This window comes from Halichoerus grypus, chromosome 1, assembly GCF_964656455.1.
Source record: "Halichoerus grypus chromosome 1, mHalGry1.hap1.1, whole genome shotgun sequence".
NCBI classification, from domain to species: Eukaryota; Metazoa; Chordata; class Mammalia; order Carnivora; family Phocidae; genus Halichoerus; species Halichoerus grypus.
This window is the reverse complement of record NC_135712.1, coordinates 25956372-25980877: the sequence shown is the minus strand read 5'-3', so window position 1 is coordinate 25980877 and position 24506 is coordinate 25956372. Positions and strand designations below refer to the sequence as shown.

The 24506-nt window shown below is 36.9% G+C and overlaps 1 long non-coding RNA gene across 1 annotated transcript in view; it reads left to right on the top strand.

Moving 5' to 3' along the window:
* LOC118555508 (uncharacterized) overlaps positions 1-24506 on the top strand; it is a 104142-nt gene that overhangs the window by 69689 nt on the left and 9947 nt on the right. The window contains exons 2-3 of the long non-coding RNA XR_013443050.1: positions 7898-7945; positions 14582-14688. This is a non-coding gene — a long non-coding RNA (uncharacterized LOC118555508). The remainder of the gene's footprint in view (positions 1-7897; positions 7946-14581; positions 14689-24506) is intronic.

Here is a 24506-nt window from a genome sequence, read left to right as displayed (position 1 = left end):
TTGAGGGACCCAATTCAGCCCACAACAATTGGTTTATTTCCAGTCACTATAATATAGGTTCTGTGAAGTTAGGGATTTGGGGGTTTTTGTTCACTTATGTATCCTAAGCACCTATTATCAGTGCCTGGGACCTAATAGGAGCCAAAGTAATATTTAGTGAAAGAATAAATGAGGGAATCTGCAATGAATGAAACAAGTTAGTGGAGAGACAAATACCTAAACCTCAGAGTTCTCTACATATAACAGATGCCACATTTGCTGTTAAAGATCATTTGTACTTTGGTAAAATTTGAATAGTCTTAGTTATGCTTATTCTGGCATATGGGCATATCAGTAGCATTTGTGGATAAAGTCTGTAATTAGAAATAAGTACCAAATAAAGTGCATTAATAATTTCAAAGTGAGATAATAAAATGTACATCAACTGTGGAGGAGAAACGGAACAGTAGGGGTGCTTTCAAGCCAATAAAACTTTAAGGACAAAGATCTGTAATTAAAACTGAAGTGAGTTTAATCTTTCCTGCTAATCACTCCCGCACTGTTAGCCTGTTTTCATCAAACTAATTGATGGCAGATGGAACAGATGCACGGTGAGATTACAGCTCCACTTTATGGCAGGGTTATAACAAATGTGACTTTCCCTCTATTGTATGCATTAACATTCAGAAAATGCACTCCTTTGCTTTTTTCACACACCAAAATTGTTTCTTACTTTGTGTGAGACTAATTGAAAGGAATCAAAGGATGTTTCATGTAAATGGAATCCATTTGATCCCTTAAATAAGCGTTTATTGAGTGCTGGCCATGTGCAAGGTGTGGTGGAAGACAATTTGCTAACTTCAAGGAGCCTGCAAGAAATTTTATCGTCAAAAGGTTAAACACAATCATTACTTTTTTGGGCAGATTTCAGAATTACAGTTTTTGAAGTGCATGAGGTTTAAAATCATGTCCCACAAAATTTGCCATTTTTTTTTTCCTGTTTCAATGAAGGAAACTCAAGAACAAAGCAAGTAATATCTTTAAAAATTCCTTTCCAGAAATAACATAGCTTTTCATCAGTTTTCTTATAGCAATTATTAAACTGGCTTTAATAAATTAAATTGGCACAAACCTAAATAATTCTAATTATAGATTTGGGAATCATTGAAAGAAAGCAGAGTACAAATTATTATTGTTAGTGATTTTAATATTGCTTAATAAGTTACACAGAAGAATCACATGTGAACTTCCTTAAAGTTTGGTAAACTTAGATAATGAGAATTTTCATCTTGAAATGAGCAGTAGGAAGCAAAGACCTAGGTAAAGTGTGATGCCTTTTAACATTAATCACTTGTTCTTTCTTTGCTTGATTTTCATTTCTGTGCCTTTCTGTTACCCCCCAAAGTCATTTCAGTTCCTCTATTCCATATCAATTAAAAAAAAAAAGGAAGAAATCAGGTCTTAACTTAAATGTCATCTGTGTGTAGGGAATTTTTTGGACACTTTGAGTAAATTAGCTACCTCTCCTGTTATTCTTCATAATGGCACCTTATGTTGTTTTCAGTTGCTAATTCTTGGGTAATCTGGTGTACACTAATATATAACTAATATAGTACTTTGCAGAAAATCCCTTTCTGCTTAAATACCCACAGTAGGTTTCTGTTACTTACAACCAAGAATACAGAAATTGTTACTAGGATGAAAACAGGTAGAATCTTATATAGTAGGGGCTGAAGGCAGTAAACATCTTAAGACTCTGGAAAAGGAGTATGGAAATTCATTGTATGCAGTAGTGAAACAGTTACTTAAATTTTTACCTGTGGTCAATTATAATAAAATACCTTCTGAAGTCACAACTTTGGGGAATCTAATGTCTGTTGCCTTAGATGAATATGAGAGGTATGAAGAAGTCAAGAATTATGAGGTGAGGTGACTTCTTTCAACAGTACTGAACAGATCAGAGAAGGAGAATGACAGGTTTAAGTGCCTAGATTCTTAGCTCAAGGAATGGATGTTATATGACCTTGCCAAGATCTGCTAATTTTTTACAGCCATAGGGCTGAGTTAGTCAAGAACCAAATAGTTACTAAATTCATATATCAGTTGAATTTCTGGCCCACCATATCTCTTACATGAAAGTCTGGAAACTGAGTATTAGGATGGCAATATCTAGGAGGTTTTGAAGCACTTGGAAAGCTTAAAGTGCCAATTGTTGTATACATTTCATGCCAACTAGTGCAAACCTCTTCTCCCCTTTCTGAAAAAGTTGTTCTCTTTTGGCCTGAAGATGCCATAAGTCCTTAACCTATGGGAGATTCCTTACTAAGACAACTTCCCTCATTTCTACTCTGAGAATGGTTTTAATTGTTTGCTTGGTCAGCTGATTGAAGCCTATACTAAATGGTGGCCCATATTTAATGAAAGAAAGGTGCCATAAATTCCTTGGGAATAATGGAGAAGTTCAAAGACATCAGGGGACTGAAATGATGGAGTGAATTTATTTAATATAACCCAGTGGTACTCAAGATATACTTTATTTGCCAAGACCTTGAAAAATAAATTTGTGAGAGTAATGTCAATACCTTGGAAAGGGGCTTTAGAGGTTGTTCTCTGTAGGTTGGGCACACTGTGAGATGCTGGAGGTGAAACTATTTCCTTGATTGCCGTAGGAATGGTTGGATCCTGGGGAAGTAGAGGTGAGCGAGCAGCCCTTTACTGCCACAGACAAAATGGGCAACAGAGTTAGTGTAGTATCAGAATGGCTTACCTGCCTCCTGTATAAGGTGGGGGGGTGGTGGTTAAAATAGTTGGCAGTCCACTAATATCCGGCTTGATTTGAGCTGAGTCCTGATGAATTACATTAATAGAAAATGTACAGCCCTTTCCCTGATTATCAGCTGAATCAATCTGATAACCCAGTATCTATGAATGAAGAGAGTTTAAACTACCTTTGAGGAAAACCAGACACATACGTGGTGAATCTTCCTTCTAGGATTCTCTGAATTGTCCTGTTTTTACTTGTCATCACAACTGTGCCATTTTTATGATTAGGTGACACCATCTGTGAGCGGACACTAATTTCTGGAGATTCACAGTGCTACTGTAAACTACCAATCAGAATAGGGGCTTATGGAGAGTCAGCTGATGTATAGTATCTTGACCCAAGCAATACTGCCTCACTGAAGAAAAGCAGAGATTAGTGCCACAATCAAATACTTGAAAGATGTGGGCAGTTGATTCCTACCCCATCCTCATTTTTCTTTCCAATATGGCTGGCGCTGAAGATAGATGAGTTCTAGAAGATGACAGGTGGTTACTTCAATTACAGCTGCTGCTTCAAATGTGATCTTCTTGCTGGAGCCCATCAACATACCCTAACACCTGGCATGCAATTATTTATCTGAAAAATGATTTTTTCTTCTTTTTTTTATTCCACTGAGCAGAAGATACAAGGACTTTAAAAAGGTATTATTGCAACTCCAAAATTTGACCCAAGATTCCATCAGCACGTAGTTTCACTATATTGATTACATTGTACTGATAGGAACTAGAAAGCATGTATCTTAAATGTGATGATATGACATGTTCATGTCATTCACTCATTCATTTATTCAGAAATGGCTATTGAGTGCTTATTTTGTGTCATTCACCTTTCTAGGTGCTAAAAATATAGCAGTGAACAAAAAGAACAAGTTCCTCATGAGTTAACATCATAGAGGGGAGAGACTGATATTAAACACATAAGCATGTAAATACATCACATAACAAATTCTGATGAATACTATGCAGAAAAATAAAATACAGTCAAGGAAAATAGGGGAAGTCAGAGAATGGGACATTGTAACTTAGTATGGGGGTTAGGTTGAACTATACCAATAGAGACCTGATTGAAGAGAGGGAGCACAACGTGAAAATATTTGGGAGAAGAAGTTTCCAAACATAGTGAAGAGGAAATGCAAAGACTATAAGTCAGTATAGCAGAGGCACAGTGAGTGAGGTGGGGGTAGGGACAGAGGCAGCAGATCATAAAGGTCATTGTAGACCATCCTTGAGTGAATTGAGAAATGGATGGATGATTTTGTGCAGAAGTGTGTGATGTAATCTGAATTATATTTGTAAAAGATCATTGAGGTTAACATGTAATTAATACACTAGGTCGAAAAGAGGATATAGTTAGAAGACTAACATTGAGGTGATTAAAAAGAGACCTGATGGTGTCTTGAAACAGGTTGGTAGTAGTGGGAGAGAGTGAGAACTAATTACACTCTGGATATGTTTTTAAAGTAGAGCTAGATAATTTTGTTAATGGATTGAATTTCTGGTATAAGAGAAAGAGAAGAATCAAAGTTTTCGATCTGAAGTTAGCCACAGCAGAAAATGGCTACCACTCTTTGGGCTAGAGGAACCGCAAAATAAGGTAGCATGTCAAGAGTTAAAAATTGGAGCCATCATGGATATAGAGCCAAGATGGGATATCCCAGTGGATTGGTGGGGGGGGGGGGGGATGCAGCTGGAGAAGAGGCAGAGGAGAAGCATTTGCAGCTTGAGATCCCATAGGAAACAGAGTGAGGGGGTAGAGATAATCTGGCTTTATTTTACTCCTGCCCTCCAAGCTTCTGCCAGTGCTTTCCACTGGCTGAAATGGTCTGGAAGTCAGAATGTAAGGAAACCGGGGAAGGCAGGGAATGAATCTCAGAGCGAGCAGACTGGGGAACAAGAGACCACAAGGCAGTTGGATGTGTGAATTTGAAACCCTAACCTCTAACATGATAGGATTAGAAGATGGGGCCTCAGGGAGGTGCTTAGGTGATGAGGGTAGACACCCTCATGGATAAGATTAGTGCTCTTATAAAAGAGACCCCACAGGGCTCCTTAGCCCCTTCAGCCCTGTGAGGACAGAGCAAAAAATCAACAATCTGCAATCTGGTTGAGGGCTTTCACCAGAACCCCACCATGCTGGCACCCTGATCTTGGACTTCCTAGCCTTCATACTGTTAGAAATAAATGTCTATTGTTTATCAACCACCAAGTCTATGGCAGTTTGTTATAGCAGTCCAAATGGACTAAGACCATATGTAAACTGAATTTTTAAATTAAAAGTTGTTGTTTTTAAAGCCATGGAACTCAATTAGATAACTTAGGGAGTGAGTGAAGAAAATGAAGAGAAGAGCTATGAGAATAGAAACCTGGGCCCTCCAATATGAAGAGAATGCTCTATGTGGAGGAACCAGCAAAGGACTCTGAGAAGGAGTGCACAGGGAGCTGGGAGCAGATCTGCAAGAGTCATGTCCTGGAAGCTATGTGTAGGATGTGTTTAAGGAAGATGGTGGCCATCGATGTCAAATGCTGCTCACAGGACAAACGAAATGAGGCCTGAGAATTGAGTCAGTGGTTTTAACAATATACATGTCACTGGTGATCTTAATAACAGAGCCAGGACTAGGGTAAGGCAAGTGAGGTACTTGCATTGGGTGCCAAAAATCTCAGTATTTTAATGCAATTAAATGATATCTTAATGTGATGTTAAAAAAATACAAAGTAATGCAAAAAAAAATCCAAAATCAACACAATATCAACAGTTTAAATATGGACAGAGTTGGTAACAGTACTGTGCCGAGTCATATCAGAGTCTGAGGCAAAAGGAAACATCAATATTGAGCCCCCCCCTTTTTTTTTTGAGCCTGTCTTTATTTAAACATTTGATAAGTTCATTGTGACTTTTTGCATTAATTTAGATTTTTAAAATACCCGTGTGAAAATTATTTATCTTGATTAATTAATTTTTGCTGTCCCTTAAATTTTATATCCAATGTAAGGACCTCACTCACCTGAGCCTAGCCCTGTCCCTGCTTAATCAGAACCATTTCATTTGAGAGACAAGGGTGAACGCCTAACTGGAGACTGGGGAGGGAAGCTTTGGTGGGCTGAGGAGAGAGAAGAGTGAATGCATCACTCCTTCAGCCTGGGTCCAAGAATTGAAGAGCCACAGGGCAGATGTGCAGCCTGGAGCCAACCCATAGTGGACTTGCAACTTACATGTAACTTGGTGGAGAAATAATTGTTCCATAAGGTTCTGATGCTGGGAGTATTTACCGCAGCAGAGATGATAAATAAACGTTCTCTACCTTTAGTAATCAAAGTTTGAGATATCTCAGTAAGTGAAGAATCTTGATTAGCAGAGGTACTATTTTAAGGCAAAGGAATATATAGTGCATAGTGGAGGAAGGAAATCATAAACCCTGGTTACAACCACATCTCTCACCAGTTTCAGAACTGAAGACTGAAGTTTGTGCCTATAGTTTCCTCTTCACTGTGTTGTGAATATTTTTAGTCAGTTGAACTAGTTTTCCATTTTTTTTGAGGGGGGTTGTGTTCTTTTTCCTATTCTATTTTTTTTTAATTTTATTTAATTATGTTATGTTAGTCACCATACATTACATCATTAGTTTTTGATGTAGTGTTCCATGATTCATTGTTTGCGTATAACTAACCCAGTGCTCCATGCAATACATGCCCTCCTTAATACCCATCACAGGGCTCACCCATCCCCCCACCCTCTCCCCTCTAGAACCCTCAGTTTGTTTCTTGGAGTCCAGAGTCTCTCATGGTTTGTCTCCCCCTCTGATTCCCCCACTTCATTTTTCCCTTCCTTCCCCTAATGTCCTCCATACTATTCCTTATGTTCCACAAATAAGTGAAACCATATGATAAATGACTTTCTCTGCTTGACTTATTTCACTTAGCATAATCTCCTCCAGGTCCATCCATGTTGATGCAAATAGTGGGTATTCATCCTTTCCGATGGCCGAGTAATATTCCATTGTATATATGAACCACATCTTTATCCATTTGTCTGTTGAAGGGCATCTCAGCTCTTTCCACAGTTTGGCTATTGTGGACATTGCTGCTATGAACATTGGGGTGCAGATGGCCCTTCTTTTCACTACATCTGTGTTTGGGGTAAATACTCAGTAGTGCAGTTGTTGGGTCATAGGGTAGCTCTATTTTTAATTTTTTGAGGAACTGTGGAGGTTCCTATTCCAATTAAAAAAAAATTTATTTATTAGAGAAAGCATGTGAACACACACGTGAGCCAGGGGAGGGGCAGAGGGAGAGAATCTCAAGCAGACTCCCCGCTAGTGGGGAGCCCCACACGGGGCTCAATCCCAGGACCCTGATATCATGACCTGAGCCAAAAATCAAGAGTGGGTGCTTTACTGACTAAGCCACCCAGATGCCCCATTTCCTATTCTAATCTATAGGAAGTTACTTGTAGTGAAATTTACAGTTTAGCTCACTGGTTGTAGAACATCCAGTTAAAATAGTAAAAAACCATAGGGAGGGTAATTATAATCAAGATGAAGTAAGTTGAGGCTTTGGGAGGAGGGGAACCCTTTTGTGACTGTTGTCAGGAAAAGTTGTATTGTGTCATTAAAATTTTTGTTTTGGAATGATAAATATGAAAAGGAGTTTATAAATGGATCCTGGGTAATGAAAGTTGTGAACTCTAAAACCTTTGAAAGGCATGAGAAAATGGTTAGGAGGCACTAGCTGCTTACTTTATGGAGAACTGAATGGGACATAGAATCCTCTTGACTGATCCCTAGAAGCTAGTGATGTGGCTTGGGTCCTAGGCTCATCCAAGTGGCTTCTCTGTTTTGGCTTTGAAATCTTTAGGGTGGGACATAGACTCATAGTTAAAGAGTTTTAAGGCTTCGGTGTTGAATATCCAACTCTGGTGGTTACTGTGGCATCAGATGACTTCTCATAAAACTATACCCATGGTGAGACTTGGATGCATTCTTCCCTTGTTCTGAGTCTCATATTCCAGCTTTCTCTCAATTATGTTAGTGACTGATGTACTTTTCAATTGGATATTTGTTCATTTGCTATCCAAACTGGTTTCTTTTGTTTGCAGTCAAGAATGAAGACTGGCACACCCGTACACCCAGATTCTGAAGAAAAGGTAATAAATAATTTCAGCAAATATTCATAAACTTAAAGCCAAAAGTAAAACAAGTCTAAAACAAGATATAAAGATGTTATAGAATGACTTCAGAAGTCAGTTTGTAAACCCTATTAAGACCACTCCCACTTATGGGGATCTAGTCCACAGAAATAGAATCACAGTAGTTAAGGGCATGTATATTTCAGGATTTTTTTTTTGACAGGACTGTTAATAACAAAACTGGAAAAAAAGCAAACTACTCAAATAAGTGAACAGTTAAATTATGGTATACTCATTCTAGGAAGTAATATACAGCCACTGAAAATAGTAAATTAGGTTGATGTAAATTGTCTTTTAGGAAATATTTTTTTAGAGATTAAAGAACTATATGTAAAATGATCCAATTTTTGTAACTATGTCAGTGTTCAAGGTAGAAGCAGAAAAAAAAAAACCCAAGCAACCAACCTGGAATCCTATTTTAGGGAACTGGCTTTTAATAATCACCCACCAAAAGAAATAAATATTAGATTGATCCAGTACACATAGCTCATGCAAACACAATCATACTCTTACTATATGCAAAGTAGGTTGATTTCTTTATTCTTCCTATTCTATCCTATTTTATTTTTAAAAATACTGATTATGACCAACTAATTGACTTCATGGTCTGCTGACTGGTTAATATTCATGACTTGAAAAACACCATTTTTCACATGTATACCTCATCTTGTCTACCTGTTATTCTCTGCCATCACTTTCTTGTTTTCTTCAGGTGATGTCAAGAATTGATTCCTCCTGTAGCATCCTGTGATAAGAGAATTTCACAACTTTAACTTAAAAATCAATGAGAAGATTCATTTTTGGTAAGATGCCGCTAGGTAGCAGCCTTATAACCTCTGACTACCATGACCAAATCACTGTGACTTGGAGCATGATTAAAACTAAAAACTAAAACACAGTTGTTCACTCCCAGCAGGGAAATATGGGAGTGCTAATCCATTTTCATTTTGCAGTTATTAAAGTTCTCTAACATAACTCTCCATTATAAGCAACTGGTGAGACAGAGCCATCAGGAATATATTTACATGAGGGACCTTGAGAATATCCTAGGGAAGAACTCAAGATAAAAGAAGAGAATTAAGACCCATACATACAAAGTTAGTTCAGAGACCTCTCATTTAAAATAGCGTATAATGGGATGCCTGGGTGGCTCAATTGTTAAGCCACCAATTTTTTATTTTATTTTATTTTATTTTATTTTATTTTATTTTATTTTATTTTATTTTATTATGTTATGTTAGTCACCATACATGACATCATTAGTTTTTGATGTAGTGTTCCATGATTCATTGTTTGTGTATAACATCCAGTGCTCCATGCAATACATGCCCTCCTTAATACCCATCACTGGTAAGCCACCAATTCTTGATCTCAACTCAGGTCTTGATCTCAGGATCATGAGTTCAAGCCTCATGTTGGGCTCCATGCTAGGTGTGGAACCTACTTAAAACAAACAAACAAACATAAAATAGTGTATAGCTTAAGGTCTATTTGTATATTATCTCCTGTATTCTCACAAAATTGTCTATAAAGCACAGAAACAAAGAAGAAAACTCGTAACACCTTAAAATAAGTTTGAGAGTCAACCTAGTTTCAGAATCAGAGAGAAATTTCCACTAACTATAAGGTCTATGAAATTGAATTAAGAACCCCTATTTTGGCTCATCCAATGACTCAGCAAGCCTGCCCATTGTTTTATTTCTGTGATTGGCTTTCTTCTGGGAATGCTTCCTTCTGGGAATGCACACATTTTAAACCTGTCACTAGGAAAGTACAGTACAGTTAGGCTGAGGATATTCTATCCTTATGAGATTATTCCTGTAATTTATAATGATGATAATGTTAGGATAGCATAAAATGCTTTTTTAGACTTTATTTCTTAGACTATGTCAAGAACACTTTACCAGCTTGACACTTTGAAAGATCGATGTTAGAACACATAGGAAGCTCTCCTTTTTGTGCCACAGGTGACCTAAAATGAGTGGTGATTGATGTCATCGGTGTAAATCATCTTGGGTGTAAAAGAAGTGGTGGGTATGGTACAAATTAAGACCCATCGTGGTCACCACCACTCTTCATGTATCAGGGTTTGCTTGGGAAGACTTCCACAATGTCACACAGTTTACTGTGACTTTACTAGAGGATGCCTACCAATCAAGGACCAGTAAGAAGGGTAGAGGCATGTGGTACCTGTGTTCTCTTTATCTCCTGGAGGTAACACCAGCGCCTAGGTGATCTAATAGAAACAATAGATATGTGTTAACATGGAGGGTCTCCATTTTCCTGTCACTCTGCCTTCTTACAGGGCAATTTTGAGAGCATCACTCTTGCTGAGCATGCAGACACACTGCTGGGTCACCAGGAAGTCTGGATTTAGAAGCCCACTGAAACCTTACAGCTTAATAGCTAGGTACTTTGGGGACTCCAGAGGAAGTTGAAGTTCCATCTCCAGGGGGAAGAAAGCCACTGGTAACATGGGAATTGAAATTTAGGTATAGTTTCTTTGGCTAGAGAAGGGGAGGATGATGATATCAGCTGGCTCACTGTTCAGGCAATTCAGGGAGACCTAGTTGCTGTATCTCAGATGAGAGAAACAGTCATCTCAAGACAAACTTCTTTTTGCCCAACCCCTATATTGAGATGGAGAGGGGAAAACCTTAAGTTTGGACTTTGCAATATTACAAAAAGTGAGATCTCACTAGCAGAGGGCTGAAAAAAAATTGCTTTTCTTTAAATTACCCTATGTATTTGTCCACATGTTTACTATTTTCTGTGTTTTTTATTTTCTTATGTAGACCCATTTTTTTTCATTTAGTATCATTTTCCTTCCTCCTGAAGGACTTTGTTTTAGAAGGTACTTTTCCTTGTTACAGAATTCTAGATTGACAGTTTTCTTCTTTTTATGTTTTAAAGATGTTGTTCCACTTGCATTGCTTTTGGTGAGAAATCTACCATCATTCTTATCTTTGTTTCTCTGTATATAATGCATTTTTTTTCCTTCTGGATGCTTTTAAGATTTTAAATTAGTCCGTGTTCTCCAGAGGAAGAATCTGCTATTAATTTCATTCAGTTTAATTTTTTTTAATCTCAAACATTGAATTTTTTTATCTCAGAAATTCAGTTTGGGTCTGAAAAATCTTTCATATCTACTTAAAAATCTTTCATATCTACTTAAAATGCTGACTCTTACCTCTACCTTCTTGAGTATATGAAAAATAGTTATGTGCATGCTCTAATGTCCTTATCTACTAATTCTCTGACATTTCTAATCTGTTTTTATTGATTGACTTCTTTCTCCTCATTATGGATCAAGGATGAGTGTTTCTTATGCTACAATACTCAAACCCAGTTTAACAGAATCTCTTTCTATGTTTGATGACCACTTCAAGTACTAGCAAAATACCTGCCAATAGTCACTAACTTCCTTATGCTATTGGAACACTACTTGGAAAATTGCCAAACACGCACTTCAGAGTAGAGCTGCATAGAACAACTTAATGGCCACTGAATATTTTCTGGCTAGTTTTCTGTATCTTTAAAGTGAATGTAAAATGACCTAATGATACAAGATTTGGGTGATTTTTGGTGTTAGGGATGTCTGACAAATAATCTAGTGGCAAACATCAATTATAAATGGTCTCTTCTTGATATGTAGAACTTTTGAATATTTTGTTAGTGATGGTTAGAAATCAGTATCTAAAGGGGCGCCTGGGTGGCTCAGTCAGGTAAGTGTCTGCCTTTGGCTCAGGTCATGATCTCAGGGTCCCGGGATCGAGCCCCACATCGGGCTCTCCGCTCAGCGGTGAGTCTGCTTCTCCCTCTGCCTCTGTGATCCCTCTCCCTCTGTGATCGCTTTCACTCTCTCAAATAAATAAATAAAATCTTTAAAAAACATTTAAAAAAGAAATCAGTATCTAAAATTTAACCTTAGCTATGTAAGCAAAATCTACTCTGATAAAGGGATCATAAAGAAATAACCTAGACAAGTCTATGGGAAACCCAAAATGACTTTCTTGTTATGAACTCATGGTCCAAACTGAAATATTTTATCCCATTTTGGGAATAAAGCTATTTGCTATAGTGATAATCCTGATTTGGGAGACTTGTAATAGTCAGGATTTATGCTGCCCTAATGTCAAGGGTGTACTAAATAATTCCTTTGTGTTAACACCCTGCAAATAAACCTGAGAGATTTACAACTACTATTTATTAAATCTTAGAGTAGATTTGTTTATTAAGATTGCTATCTTCCTTAGGTCTTAAGAAGAAATTTTAATTTTGTATCAGAATAGAATAGGGTTGTAATAGTTTGGAGTGAGGTTGGGGGTAAAGAGTAAAGGTCTCAAGGTCACAGAGTCTTATAAAAATGACAGAGGTGCCATGCAGATCTCTGAATCTAGACACCATGTGTAGATTCTGCTCCCTGCCCCTTCCTACCTCTTAGGAGTCTTAGAATTTAAGATTTTAAGGTTTAATCTTAATTTTGTAATCTTTTTTATTAAAGCCAAAAATACTAATTAAAATGGATTGTTATCTGTGCTTATTAGCCCTTAGAATCTTGAACCTGGCCTTATTTGGGATCTCCTTTGTGTCTTTTCTCATATGCTTGGTCTAAATCCGGAAATATTAGCTAACTTTTCATTCTGCATTCATGGAACTCTAGAACTCTGAATTTGATTTTGCCCATGTGGCTTCTGGTTCTAATTTTTGGCTCCTTAGAGAACTTGACTAACCTGTGACTCACTATCTCTTATTACTTACTAGAAAACTCCAACTCTCAGCCTCATCTGTCTTACCCTGACAGCCCTCAAAACTCAACTTTAGCACCATATCAATATTTCTTATTAATTAAAAAGTTGGAAGAACAATTCAAGCTGTTGTGGATTACCCTTTGAGATTTATGGTTTGTTGTTTTTCTATTTAGTTCTAATGAAAGGAATTTGACATTTATATAGTTATCACCTTCCATTTAATATTTGTTGAGACTTAAATTAATCTTGATTGGTTCTGAATGATCCTCAGAATATGGGCCAAGTTCATGGGCTTGTGTTTTACAAATGGGTCATGTCACACAAATAAGGATGTGACTTTACTCAAAAAATTCTTTAACAAGAAACATGTTATTTAATCATTCAAATGACTTGTAAGAATGAATTCTTATCATTTATTTTTAAAGGATTTATTAACTTTTGCTCATGAAATAATGTATTAAAAAACAGCTTATTAAAGAGAGTGGCCATACTAGTATTAACAGAAGCCCCAGAATTCTTTATGTGTGACTATTCTTCCTGCATGTGAACTGTCCTTTCCTGCACCCACATCCCCTATCCTTTCACACTTTATTATCTTTATAAAAAGGAAGGAGACAACATACAAAATTAATTTAAGTAAAAGTCTGCATTACAACTGAAAGCCATTAACTGGCAGCCGTTTACCAAAGCACAGGGAAAAATCAATTTTAATTAGTATTTTTGGCTTTAATGAGAAGTGATTACAAAATTGGCATTTTAGCTAATACTGTTGAGATTTATGGTGAGGTGATACTAATTAATTTTCTGTTGAATTGCTATGGGCCTTGAATATCTACAATAAAATGATGTATTTGCTGATTCCAGGACTGCATCAGCATTTCGGAGTTTTGTAACAAAAGGCTTCTTAATGGTTTACAGATATATTTCACACTATTGCTCCTAAGCTACAGAGTATTATTATTTTTTCCATAAAAAGGCTGTTATAGGCAATCAAATTTCATACGATTTTTTAAATTGGGGACATTTTATTTTAATGTATCTTGAACATTAGCCAAAAAACCCTTTATTTCAAATATAGCTTTCTTTTGTCTAGTTACAGATGGTAAAAAGAAGACATGATATACTTTATTTAGAGAATATTTCATGAGTTATTTCTCTTTATTTCCTCACTTTTCCTCCTCTCTTGATTATATGGATAGTAAATTGGCTACTGAACCTAGTTACATATTTCCAGATTAATTTGAAAGCAGGAAACAAAAAAAAAAAGAAACAACTAATCTTCATAATCCACTCTTCTCATATGATTTGAATTTCAAATGCTTTAATTTCAGCTTGCTTTAATTGTGGTTATTTCTTCCTTTTCTTAAAAATGAAAAACAATACTTATTGAAGGCTTTAAAAATTACAGTTGACTCTTGAACAGTGTGGGTGTAAGGCTCACTGACCCCCATGTAGTCAAAAATCTGCATATAACTTCAGACTCCCCAAAACTTAGCTACTAATAGCCAACTGTTAACCAGAAGACTTACTGATTAATATAAACATTCGATTAACCCATATTTGTATGCTATATGTGTTACATACTGTATCCTTACGATAAAGTAAGCTAGAGAAAAAAAATGTTATTATGAAAATCATAAGAGAAAGTTCATTTATAGTACTCTACTATATTTATCAAAAAAATCCGCATATATGTGGATCTGTGCAGTTCAAACGTATGTTGTTCAAGGGCCAACTGTATAAAACTTTCCCCTGCATGCTGAAAATCTGTATCCTTGCATTGATTTTGTTTGACCTTGATTAGAAAGTCCTTTTATTCATTTGGTGTTGTTGGCTGTCATAGGTAGATACGGGAGGCATAATCCAGGCTTGATTACAAGGATGGCCTGTGGAGACAGAGGGGTCGTCTTGGAATCCTGGCTCCACCAGTGATTGGCTTTGTGCCCTTAGGTAAGTAACCTAGGTCTCAGTTTTCTCACCTGTACAATAAAAAATAACTGTATCCACATCACAATATATTTTGGATATTAAAAATATATAAATACCTTAATGTCAAGCACTCAATAAATACTATTGAATTGTTATCTTAGAAATGAAATCCTGTTTGTATAAGCATCATCTTACTACTTTCTGGAATATGTATAAACTTGGATTATAATATTTTACTTAGACTCCATGTGCAAATCATGCAAGTGTATTTTTATAATGATAAGAACTTAAGTATAATATAAGATTAAATCATTAATCAAAAAACCCCAAATGGTAGAAAATACAAACTTAGGAACAATAGATTCTTAGAATGTTAGATTCCATAGAATAGACTCAAATAACTGAGTCATCTAATCCAGTCTTATTTCTTTTAAAAATGAGTAAGCTAAGGCTCACAGAAGTTAAGTCATTTATTAATGATTCACAACTGATTGTCAGAGGAAGAGCTAGTCAAGTCTATCCTAGTGGCAAATTTTATGACTCTTACGCATGTGTTTTTGTGTGTCAAAGGGAGGCAATATCAAATCTATCTACTATAGATTAGCAATAACTATATAAAAGAAAGCTACCTTTTATGATGCAGATTTGGGATGACATAACATGGGAAATTGAACGTTAAAAAAGAAAACTCTTGGGCAAAATTTGGAGAGGTGGAACAATATAGCTTCTTCTCATTCTTGCCTGAAACATCAGACAAGCTATCATTGAAGCCAATGTACAGTGTCCTACAGACTTTTGGGAAAAGTATACATTCAAAATCCCATCTAAAATTTTAAAAAATTCCACAAACATCGTTCAGAAAAGCCACTAGGGTATATTTTCTACCTTAAAGATTTTAGTTTTTATTTTTTTAACAAGAAAAATACTTTGTTTTCCAAAAAGTTTTTAGAACATGGCACAGATTTCAATACATATTTACTAATCAGATCTCATATGAATAGCCCCCTTCTACCCACCTTCCTCCAGAAATACTCTCTACCTCATTTGATTGATGTGGCCTCATATTTGGGACCCACAAGATGTGCAGGAGGCATCCACAAGCCTAGGTGCTCCGCTGATAAGAACACGTGCTTTTCTGTTTGTTTTTCAGGTACTAGAGGATCAGAATTTTAAATCAGGAAGGGGTATTCCGAATTATTTATGCTAAAATCCTCATTTTGCAGATGAGGAATTCAAAGCATTGGAGGAGTTATAAAACTTGCCATTGTTACTCAGCCAGTATGAAGCAGATCTGGGAACTACAATTCTGGCAGTCTAAATCATAGTTGAATGATTTTTTCTTTATTCCATATATCCAGTAGCTTACAAATAAGTTAAACATTTGGTTTAAAATGTGCTTCATAGCACACTTAACATTCCATGTAATATATTTTAAGAGAAAGATTCTCTTGGGTACAAGGTGAAATAATGGAGGTACAGATCTTGGGTGGTTGCTGGGATGTAAATACACAGCACTGTTGAATTTTTGACATATTCTTCAACTTTGGCCATTTTGTGGTCTTCATCTTTATTGGTCCAGAAAACTTGATTTTGGCAATGTATTTAGAGATGATTAGGTTCTGGCTATTTTCTTTGTTAACTAACTTCACCATAATCTTATGGAAACACCAAAACGAGAATATTAAATTACAGTGAGAAATTTAACTTTTGAATGAATGAATTACTCTTTGCTACTCGAAGAAAAGTCTATATGGGATGACAAGTTATCATTGTAAGATTGCACGTAGGTGTAGAGAAGGGGAAATTGGTTGTATCCTCTCGATGATTTAGGTCACTGAGATGATTGCCAGATGAATTTATTTCCATGCCCAGAATTCAAGAATACTCACTGCAGGACTGACTCAAGGGCATGTGACCTGTACAGTCACACAGGGCTCACATTCAGAAGGGACGCTTTCTTGGTTTAATGCTCTGCTGTTGCGGTAGTGAATTCTTAATAATGTTGTCTTTGAACTTGCGTTTTGTAAGTGGAATCTGATGGGACAATGGAACATGTCTGTGAACAGAGGAGATACATGCAATGTGTATCCCTGCTGTGTCCTGTCACTTCATTCTCATGCTACATTCAAGATGCTCCGTGAGCACAGCATCCAGTGGATCCCAGGTGTGTGGTAGTTCAGAGAGACTCAGTGCTCATTACGTGTACTGAGCAAGCAGGGTGTTGACAGCCCAAGAGGCCATGCTTTCCATAACCAGAACTTTCTTAGAATGCAGAAAGAAGGCAGTGGTATTTTAAGAAACACAAATGACCAAGTAACTCTCTTCTTTCTTACTCATGTTACTTCCCTGTATTAGCCAACCACTTATGCTCAAAATGATGACAGAGAAGGAAAAAGAAAGTTAGAGCAACCTATAATGTTTTTTCTTTTCAGTGCTTTCCTACTTATCGGTAAGCCAAAGATGAAAAATATTGGTAGAATGTGCATGTATTAAAAAGTGAAATAAAAACAGTTGAATCAGTTTTGTGCTGTGTTTCCACTTTCCTGGTAAGAATGAAATACATGGGGCACCTGGGTGGCTCAGTCGGTTAAGCGTCTGACTCGATTTTGTCTTGGGTCATGATCTCAGGGTCGTGAGATCAAGCCCCACGTCTGGCTCTGCACTCAGTGTGGAGTCTGCTTGGGATTCTCTCTCTTCTTCTGCCCCTCCTCCCTGATCTGTCTCTCTCAAAATAAAATTTTAAAAAAAGAATGAAATACACAATAAATAGTAAAATAAAAAAAATCATGACAATCAAGAGAGACTACAGAAGAAAGGAAAAGCTTTATTTTTTAGTACCTTTGGTGATACGTTTTCCTGCTCTTTTAACAAGAGGCCCCGCATTTTCATTTTGCCCTGAGCCCCACAAGTTAGGTACCCAGTCCTGACTCATTGTGATCCTTAAGAGAACAATCTATATTATTCTGGAAATACACTGTTTTCCTGTTTTAGGGCTTCTGATTTTCTGGATTTTAAGCAGATTATCTTCTTTCTATTGAGTGGGGGGAGGGGGACTTTTTCCCTTTAGAGAGATCGCAGTATAACTGATTAGATAAGCTTTTATTGTATCAATAATAACTCAGTCATGTGTTTTTGAGATTGTGTCCTGGTCCTCTTAATTAGATTTTGAATTGATTTTGAGTTACCCAAGTCTATTCTTCAGATGGCTAATTTTATCCCACTTCACAGAGTTGTTGTGAGGCCTGTATTTATATATTCAATAAATTTTCACTGAGCAGCTGTTAGATGCTGGACACTGTGCTAGGTGCCAAAGATTCAGCAGTGAGTAAGAGAGGTTCCTATACCTTCATGTAGAATACATTTGAATGCAGGAGATAGACAATGACAAGGAAGTAAAAAGGACAAACCTCCCAGATTTAGATGAATGCTGTGATGAGAATAAACAGGGAGATGAGGAAAAAAGTAATGAGAGGAGACCCTTTTGGTAGGATGTCCAGGAAAGGACTGTATAAGGCCAGTGTATAATTTCTGAGATGAGACCAGAAGGATGGGTCAAAATTCTGAGAGGAGAGTGCTCTAAGCAAAGCAAATAAGAATTACAAAGGCCTAAAGATGAAAAACTCTTGGTATAGTGGGTTGAATGTCCATACCCCAGAACCTATGAATATGATCTTATTTGGAAAAAAGAGTCTTTGCAGACGTAATTAAGTTAAAGATTTTGAGATGAGATTGTCCTAGATTAACAAGGTAGGCCCTAAATCCAGTGAAAAGTGTCCTAATTATAGATGGAAGAGGAGAAGACAAAGCCACAGAGGAGAAGGCCATGATAAGGCAGAGACAGAGATTGGAGTTAAGCTGCCATAAGCCAAGGAATACCTAGAGCCATCAGAAGCTGGGAAAGGGCAAGGAAGGATTCTTTCCTAGAGCCTTTGGACAAAGAATGGCCCTGCCAACAACTTAATTTTGAGTTCCTGGCCTCCAAAACTGTGAGAGAATAAACTGCTGTTGTGGTAAGCCACCCAGTTTGTGGTGACTTGTTATGGCAGCCTCAGGCAACTAATACACTGATATACATTTTTTGAAGAACAGAAAGGAGGCCACAAAGTAAGCAAGATGGAGAAAACTGAGAGATTAGAGAAGCAGGCAGAAGCCAAATTCTGAGGGATTGGGTAACCCATGCGAGGGAGCTGGAATTTTAGTCTAAGGGTCATGGGAAGCCATTGATAGATGGGTATTAATCTAGAGTATCATTTGGTCTACATTTAAGCAACAGTGCAAATGGACGGTCAGGTAGAGAGAGTGAAATAGGAAGACTATGGTAGTTGACCAACTGAGAGATGACAGTGGCCCAGACTAGTCTGGTTGTCCCAGAGATGGAATGAGGGAAACAACTTGAGATATATTTTGAGATAGGAACGACAAGACTTGGTAATGGATTGGATGAGAGAAATCAAAGATGACTTCTGAGATTTTATTACAAACAAATGGCTAATGAATGATAAAGTTGTTTACCAAAATGACAATCACTAGTAGAAGACAAGGTACTCACTGTTGAGGGTGGAAATCAGGAGTTCCCTTAGAACACAGTAGAGGTTTAAAAATGCAAATGAAAATGTTATTTAGGTAACATTAGCTGAGATAATGTATGCTAAAAGCCTGACTAATTGCACCTATGTATTGCTCAAGAAAATGAATGTGTCCTCTAACATTTAATGATGACTTAGTTTTCTTAGTTTAGTTTTCAGAAGATAACCATTTTATCTCTTGGGGACATCACTCTGCAATTCTATTATAGCAGTAATTATTTCTTGCCTTCTTTTATTATTAAAGGAGACTCATGTTCTTTAAGGACAAGAGTCCAAGAGCTGAGCTAATTTTCATGTCTCCATATTTAATATTTCTATACCAATTTACAGGTCAGAGAGTACAGCTGTTAGGTTTAGGGCTAACTTGCCTCACAATATAGCAAGGGATTCTCCCCAAATAAGCAATTCCCTGAACTTGGTGATTTGTTTGAGTGCTCAATCTACCAACTTGAATAAATGCAAGAATCAACTTTTTGCCCAAACTCTACTTTAATCTTGGCTCGAGAAACCTGAAAATCTGAGCTGATAGATGCTCCTTCTAACCCTTCTCCATTTAATCAATAATGACCCTGGCAGAAAGAGAAAGTATATATATATATATATATATATATTTTTTTTTTTTTCCCCCCTAACACAGGTAATTGAATATCAGCTAATTAGATTAACTGCACTACCTTGATGCTGTAGTGATTGGTGATATATAGGAGGCCTGGCAGTGGTAAGTGTGTGAGAGAGATTATTTAATGTAAAATGAAGGACAAAGGGTCTAGAGGCCACAGCTTTAAATATGGTGTCCCCTTCCCCTCTCAAAGTTTGAGTATATATTTTAATATTAAAAATGCAATATTTTCAACTATTAAAATAGGCTCCACTCTTTTCTATGGCTCCTAAATTTACATACTCATATAATTACTTTATATTTCTTGAATTATTCCCAGCTGGACAGGACATAGCACCATTGTTCCTTTCTGACCAGAGCAGGGAACAACCCCTGGCCCTTCCCATATTCACCATTGCAATGAGTATGAAACCAATATTACTGGTAAAGGCCAGAGTGCCACATACAGTGGTCCTTCTGGTCTCATTTTGGCTGGAATCAGGCTAACCATTACATGTACCAAGAGTATGGGTAATTGATCTCCTTGCAGGGGAAACAGACAAGTAATAGAAAGAAACTTGGAGAAAAGTTATGAACTTAGGCATCATGCCACCCAGTCTGACCTAAAGCACTTTGGTGGAAGGTGAATATGACAAAAATTTATGAGGCTACACAATTTGAGTAGTGAAGACAAGAGGGCATTTAAAAGAGAGATGTGACAGGGGTTCCATAACTAAGCTCTGATCTTAGGAGGAGGGCCATCAACTCCTTCATTATATTGCTTGTGCTGTATCTCCACAGTCTGCGAGAAAACATCACACTTTTTCTTCTCATTCATTTACGACTTGTTGAACACTTAGTATGTTCTGTGGTCATGAGGCATGTGTGGGTTAGTTGCATTTGACTGTATGGAAGCTGTTCTTGGAGAAAGGACTTTGACCTTGGTAACAGGGGTCCAGTCAGGTGAATGAATCCAAACTTAAAATCTCTGTCTTCCTGAGAAAAAGAGGAGGAATTGACTTGCTTCTCTCAATAATAACAGTTTTAACGTTTCCCTGAAATCCCAAATAGAAGAAATGGAGGTTCTGAAGGAACTTAGAAATATTTCTTGACATCTATTCAGCTCTGAAATTTTTTGTGAAAATAATATGGGGGTTCTGTAATTTTTAAAATATTTTTTCCTTTGTAAAAGATAATTCCTGATGAGGCAGTTTGGGTGGGATAAGAGAGAGAAAGAACGAGATGGTCAGAGGAACTAGGTAGGAGGATCTATGAATTTTCATGACCACATCTTGTTTCATGTATTGTTTTCATAGCTGTGAATTTAGAAAAACCCTGTACTTGAGAGTGGCAGACAGCTCAAGTTAAAAAAAGAAAAAAAAAAGCACCAAAGGGAAAAAGAGAAACAAAAATTTTGAAACCCATTAAGCCCTATGGGCAAAAAAAAAAAAAAAAAAAAAAATTGGCAGGAGTTCTATATATGCATATTAAATCTATGACAAAATCTGCTTATAATCTTTGAACTTCAAAGTGAATGGCATGCCAAGTGATGAAATAATGCTTTCAAATGAGGAGTAATTTTAAGCATCAGAACTTCCCAAACATATCGATAATGCTGTGAGACTGAAAAACCTTTTTCTGGATCCATTTTGTATTTACAGTAGTTATAGTAGTTACCAAATGTAACACCTCTGTTTGATATCTGTCTTTAAAGTAGTGAGGCTGGGGGACAGAAGTGCAACCCACTCTCCACAGCCAGTTTTGGACCTATGAAAGCAGACTGGCTACAGATTTGCTGTAATGTTCAGAACTTCAAAAGGTTGAAAAAAATTTGGTTTATAATGATTTTCAGATGAGACTAAAGAACACTCGATTATTACTGAGTCATCTTAAATTTGAAAATTGAGATAAGCACAATTACAGAAATATATAAAATTACTATTTCCTGTTTGGAAGGAATTTTTATGACCTACATTGTTCTTGTGTCATCTATGCGATATAAACAGCATAGTCTATAGACCAGCTTTGGTAAGGGATGGTAGTGATACATTTGAGTAATCTTGTCAGCAGTTGAATGGCTGAGGCAGACCTAAATGCATTATAGAAGCATATTAGTCAAAGTTGTCATTTATGCAGATATAAATAAGTAAGTTTGACAAATCCTTTTGGAAAATTTTAGAAGTTTGCCAAATCACAGTGGAAAATTTTAGAATTTATCTGTTAACCAGATTGACTAGATAATGAACAAATCTGGAATTTACACAGCACTGTTTTACAACTATGAATTCAAGATCAAACATGACTCAAATACATAACAAAACTATCTAGGAATATAGTGTGATTTGTGTTTCTAATTACATTTAATTTTTATTTTTATTTTAAAAATTTTTATTGAAGTATAATTAACATACAGTGTTATATCAGTTTCAGTTGTACAATAATAACGATTCAGCAATTCTAAATTTCTCAGTGCTCATTACGATAGGTATACTCTTAATCCCCATCACCTATTTCACTCTGGTAACCACCAGTTTGTTTTCTATATTTTGAGTCTATTTTTTTGTCTCTTTTTTTTTCTTTGTTCATTTGTTTTGTTTCTTAAATTCCACATACAAGTGAAATCTTAATTCCAATTAGTATTAGTTTGCTGGGGCTGCTATAACAAAATATTACAGACTGGATGGTTTAAACAACAGAAATTTATTTTCTTATAGTTCTGGAGGCTGGAAGTCCAAGGTCAAGGTGTTGGAAGGTTTGGTTTATCCTGAGGCCTCCTTCTGTGGCTTGCACATAGCTGCCTTCTTATGCCCTCACGCGGGCTTTTCTCTGTGTGCATGTATCCCTGATGTCTTTAGCATTCCAAATTTCCTCCTTATCTAAGAACACCAGTCAGGTTGGATTAGGACCCACCTGAATGGCCTCATTTTTGCTTAATCACGTCCATAAAGACCTGATCTCCAAATATGGTTACATTCTGAGGTACTAGGAATTGGAACTTCAACATATGAGTTTTGGGGAGATACAATTTAACCCATAACACCAGTGGAGCTCATACATCTGCCAATATTTGCCAAGCTAGGCACAGGTGATACACTAGAGGTGTGGTCCCTGCCCTCAGGGAGCTAATAGGTTAATGGAGTTCTCGTCAATTAAGAGTTAAGCCAACAAGTAACTGCATGTATGGGGACAATGATAAGTGCTCTGAAGGCAATGAAAAGAGCAGGTGATGAAGATCAACAGGGTGGGGGGGTAGGAAATGATGTGAAATCTGATTAGATGGGGTCCTTAGAGAAAGCATGTCCATCAAGGGGCTTTTTTTTTTTTTTTAGGTGTGAGTGGCTGTGTTTGAAAAACCAAAAGGGGGTCAGGGTATATCAAGCACAGTTAATAAAGGATTGTAAAATGAGATTGTTTGCAGGGCCACTGGGTGTTTGGATTTGTGGGGCCTTGTAGGCCTTGGGAAGGAGTTAGGGTTTTATTTGAATTGCAGTATGAAGCCCTGGAACATGTTTAAGACAAGTTTTTGTTTTAAAAATCTTACCCTGACTGCTGAGGTGTGGACTGGAAGGGATGGAGTGGGCGCAGGGAGCTCATTTAAAGGCAGTGGTTCAGGGCAATGGTGATGGTGGATTGGATGAAGGTAGTAGCAGTGCAGATGAGATTCAAAGTACATTTTAAGGGTAGGAATGTCAAGAATTGCAGATGAGTTGTATGTGCTGAATAAGGAGAGAGTAGAACCAAGAATGACTCAGGTTTGGACAGCTGAGTAGATGTTGGTGCTGTTTGCTCTGAAGGAATAGACTGGGGGAAGATTTACAATGGGGAAGGGGGCTGGGAGGGTGTGTTGAGATCCAAGAGTTTATATTTGCTCATGTTGAATTTGAAGTGCCTATTAGAGAGTCATAGAGCTCTTCAGGTAGCAACATGCTATGAAAGCAACAGCAACAACAAAAGTATTTGAAGTTAGGATAAAAATATACTCATTTATTAATGATCACTAGTGACCCATAATTAAAATAGTGTCTGTGAACTATTGGGACTTCATCAAGATGAAAAATTTTGCACAGCAAAGGAAACAGTCAACAAAACTAAAAGGCAACCTATGGAATGGGAGAAGATATTTGCAAATGTCTTATCAGATAAAAGGCTAGTATCCAAAATCTATAAAGAACTTAACTTGCTTTTAAATTATGGTGTGACTAAAGGGTTAGGTACAGCTTTGTCTTTTCCTCCTACACAGTGGAATAGATACTGGATAATTGTACATGGCATGGATACCTGACTCAGTCAAAGGGGCTCATCTTCATGTTCCTAACTAATTTGATGATGTTGTTATTAAAGATGTCTCGGAGGGGCAATGTCCAAATATTTGAAAACAAAAAATGTCATGTTATATTTTAGAAGTGTGATGGAAGAGTATTTTAGAACTTTAATGAAAGTACCAAGCAAGATGCTTTTAGCATGACTTTGCAAATTGTACATCTGGCAGAGATTCTAAGAAATGTTTGGCCCCTCTGGCTTAGCGACTTTAGTGACTTAGTAGACTCCCTATAACAGTTTCTTAAATATATAATGCTCTAGGCAGAAAGACAGGATGATAAAAAGTTTGCTGTTGATGAAGGAAATAAATAGTTTCGCTTACCCCCACATTATTG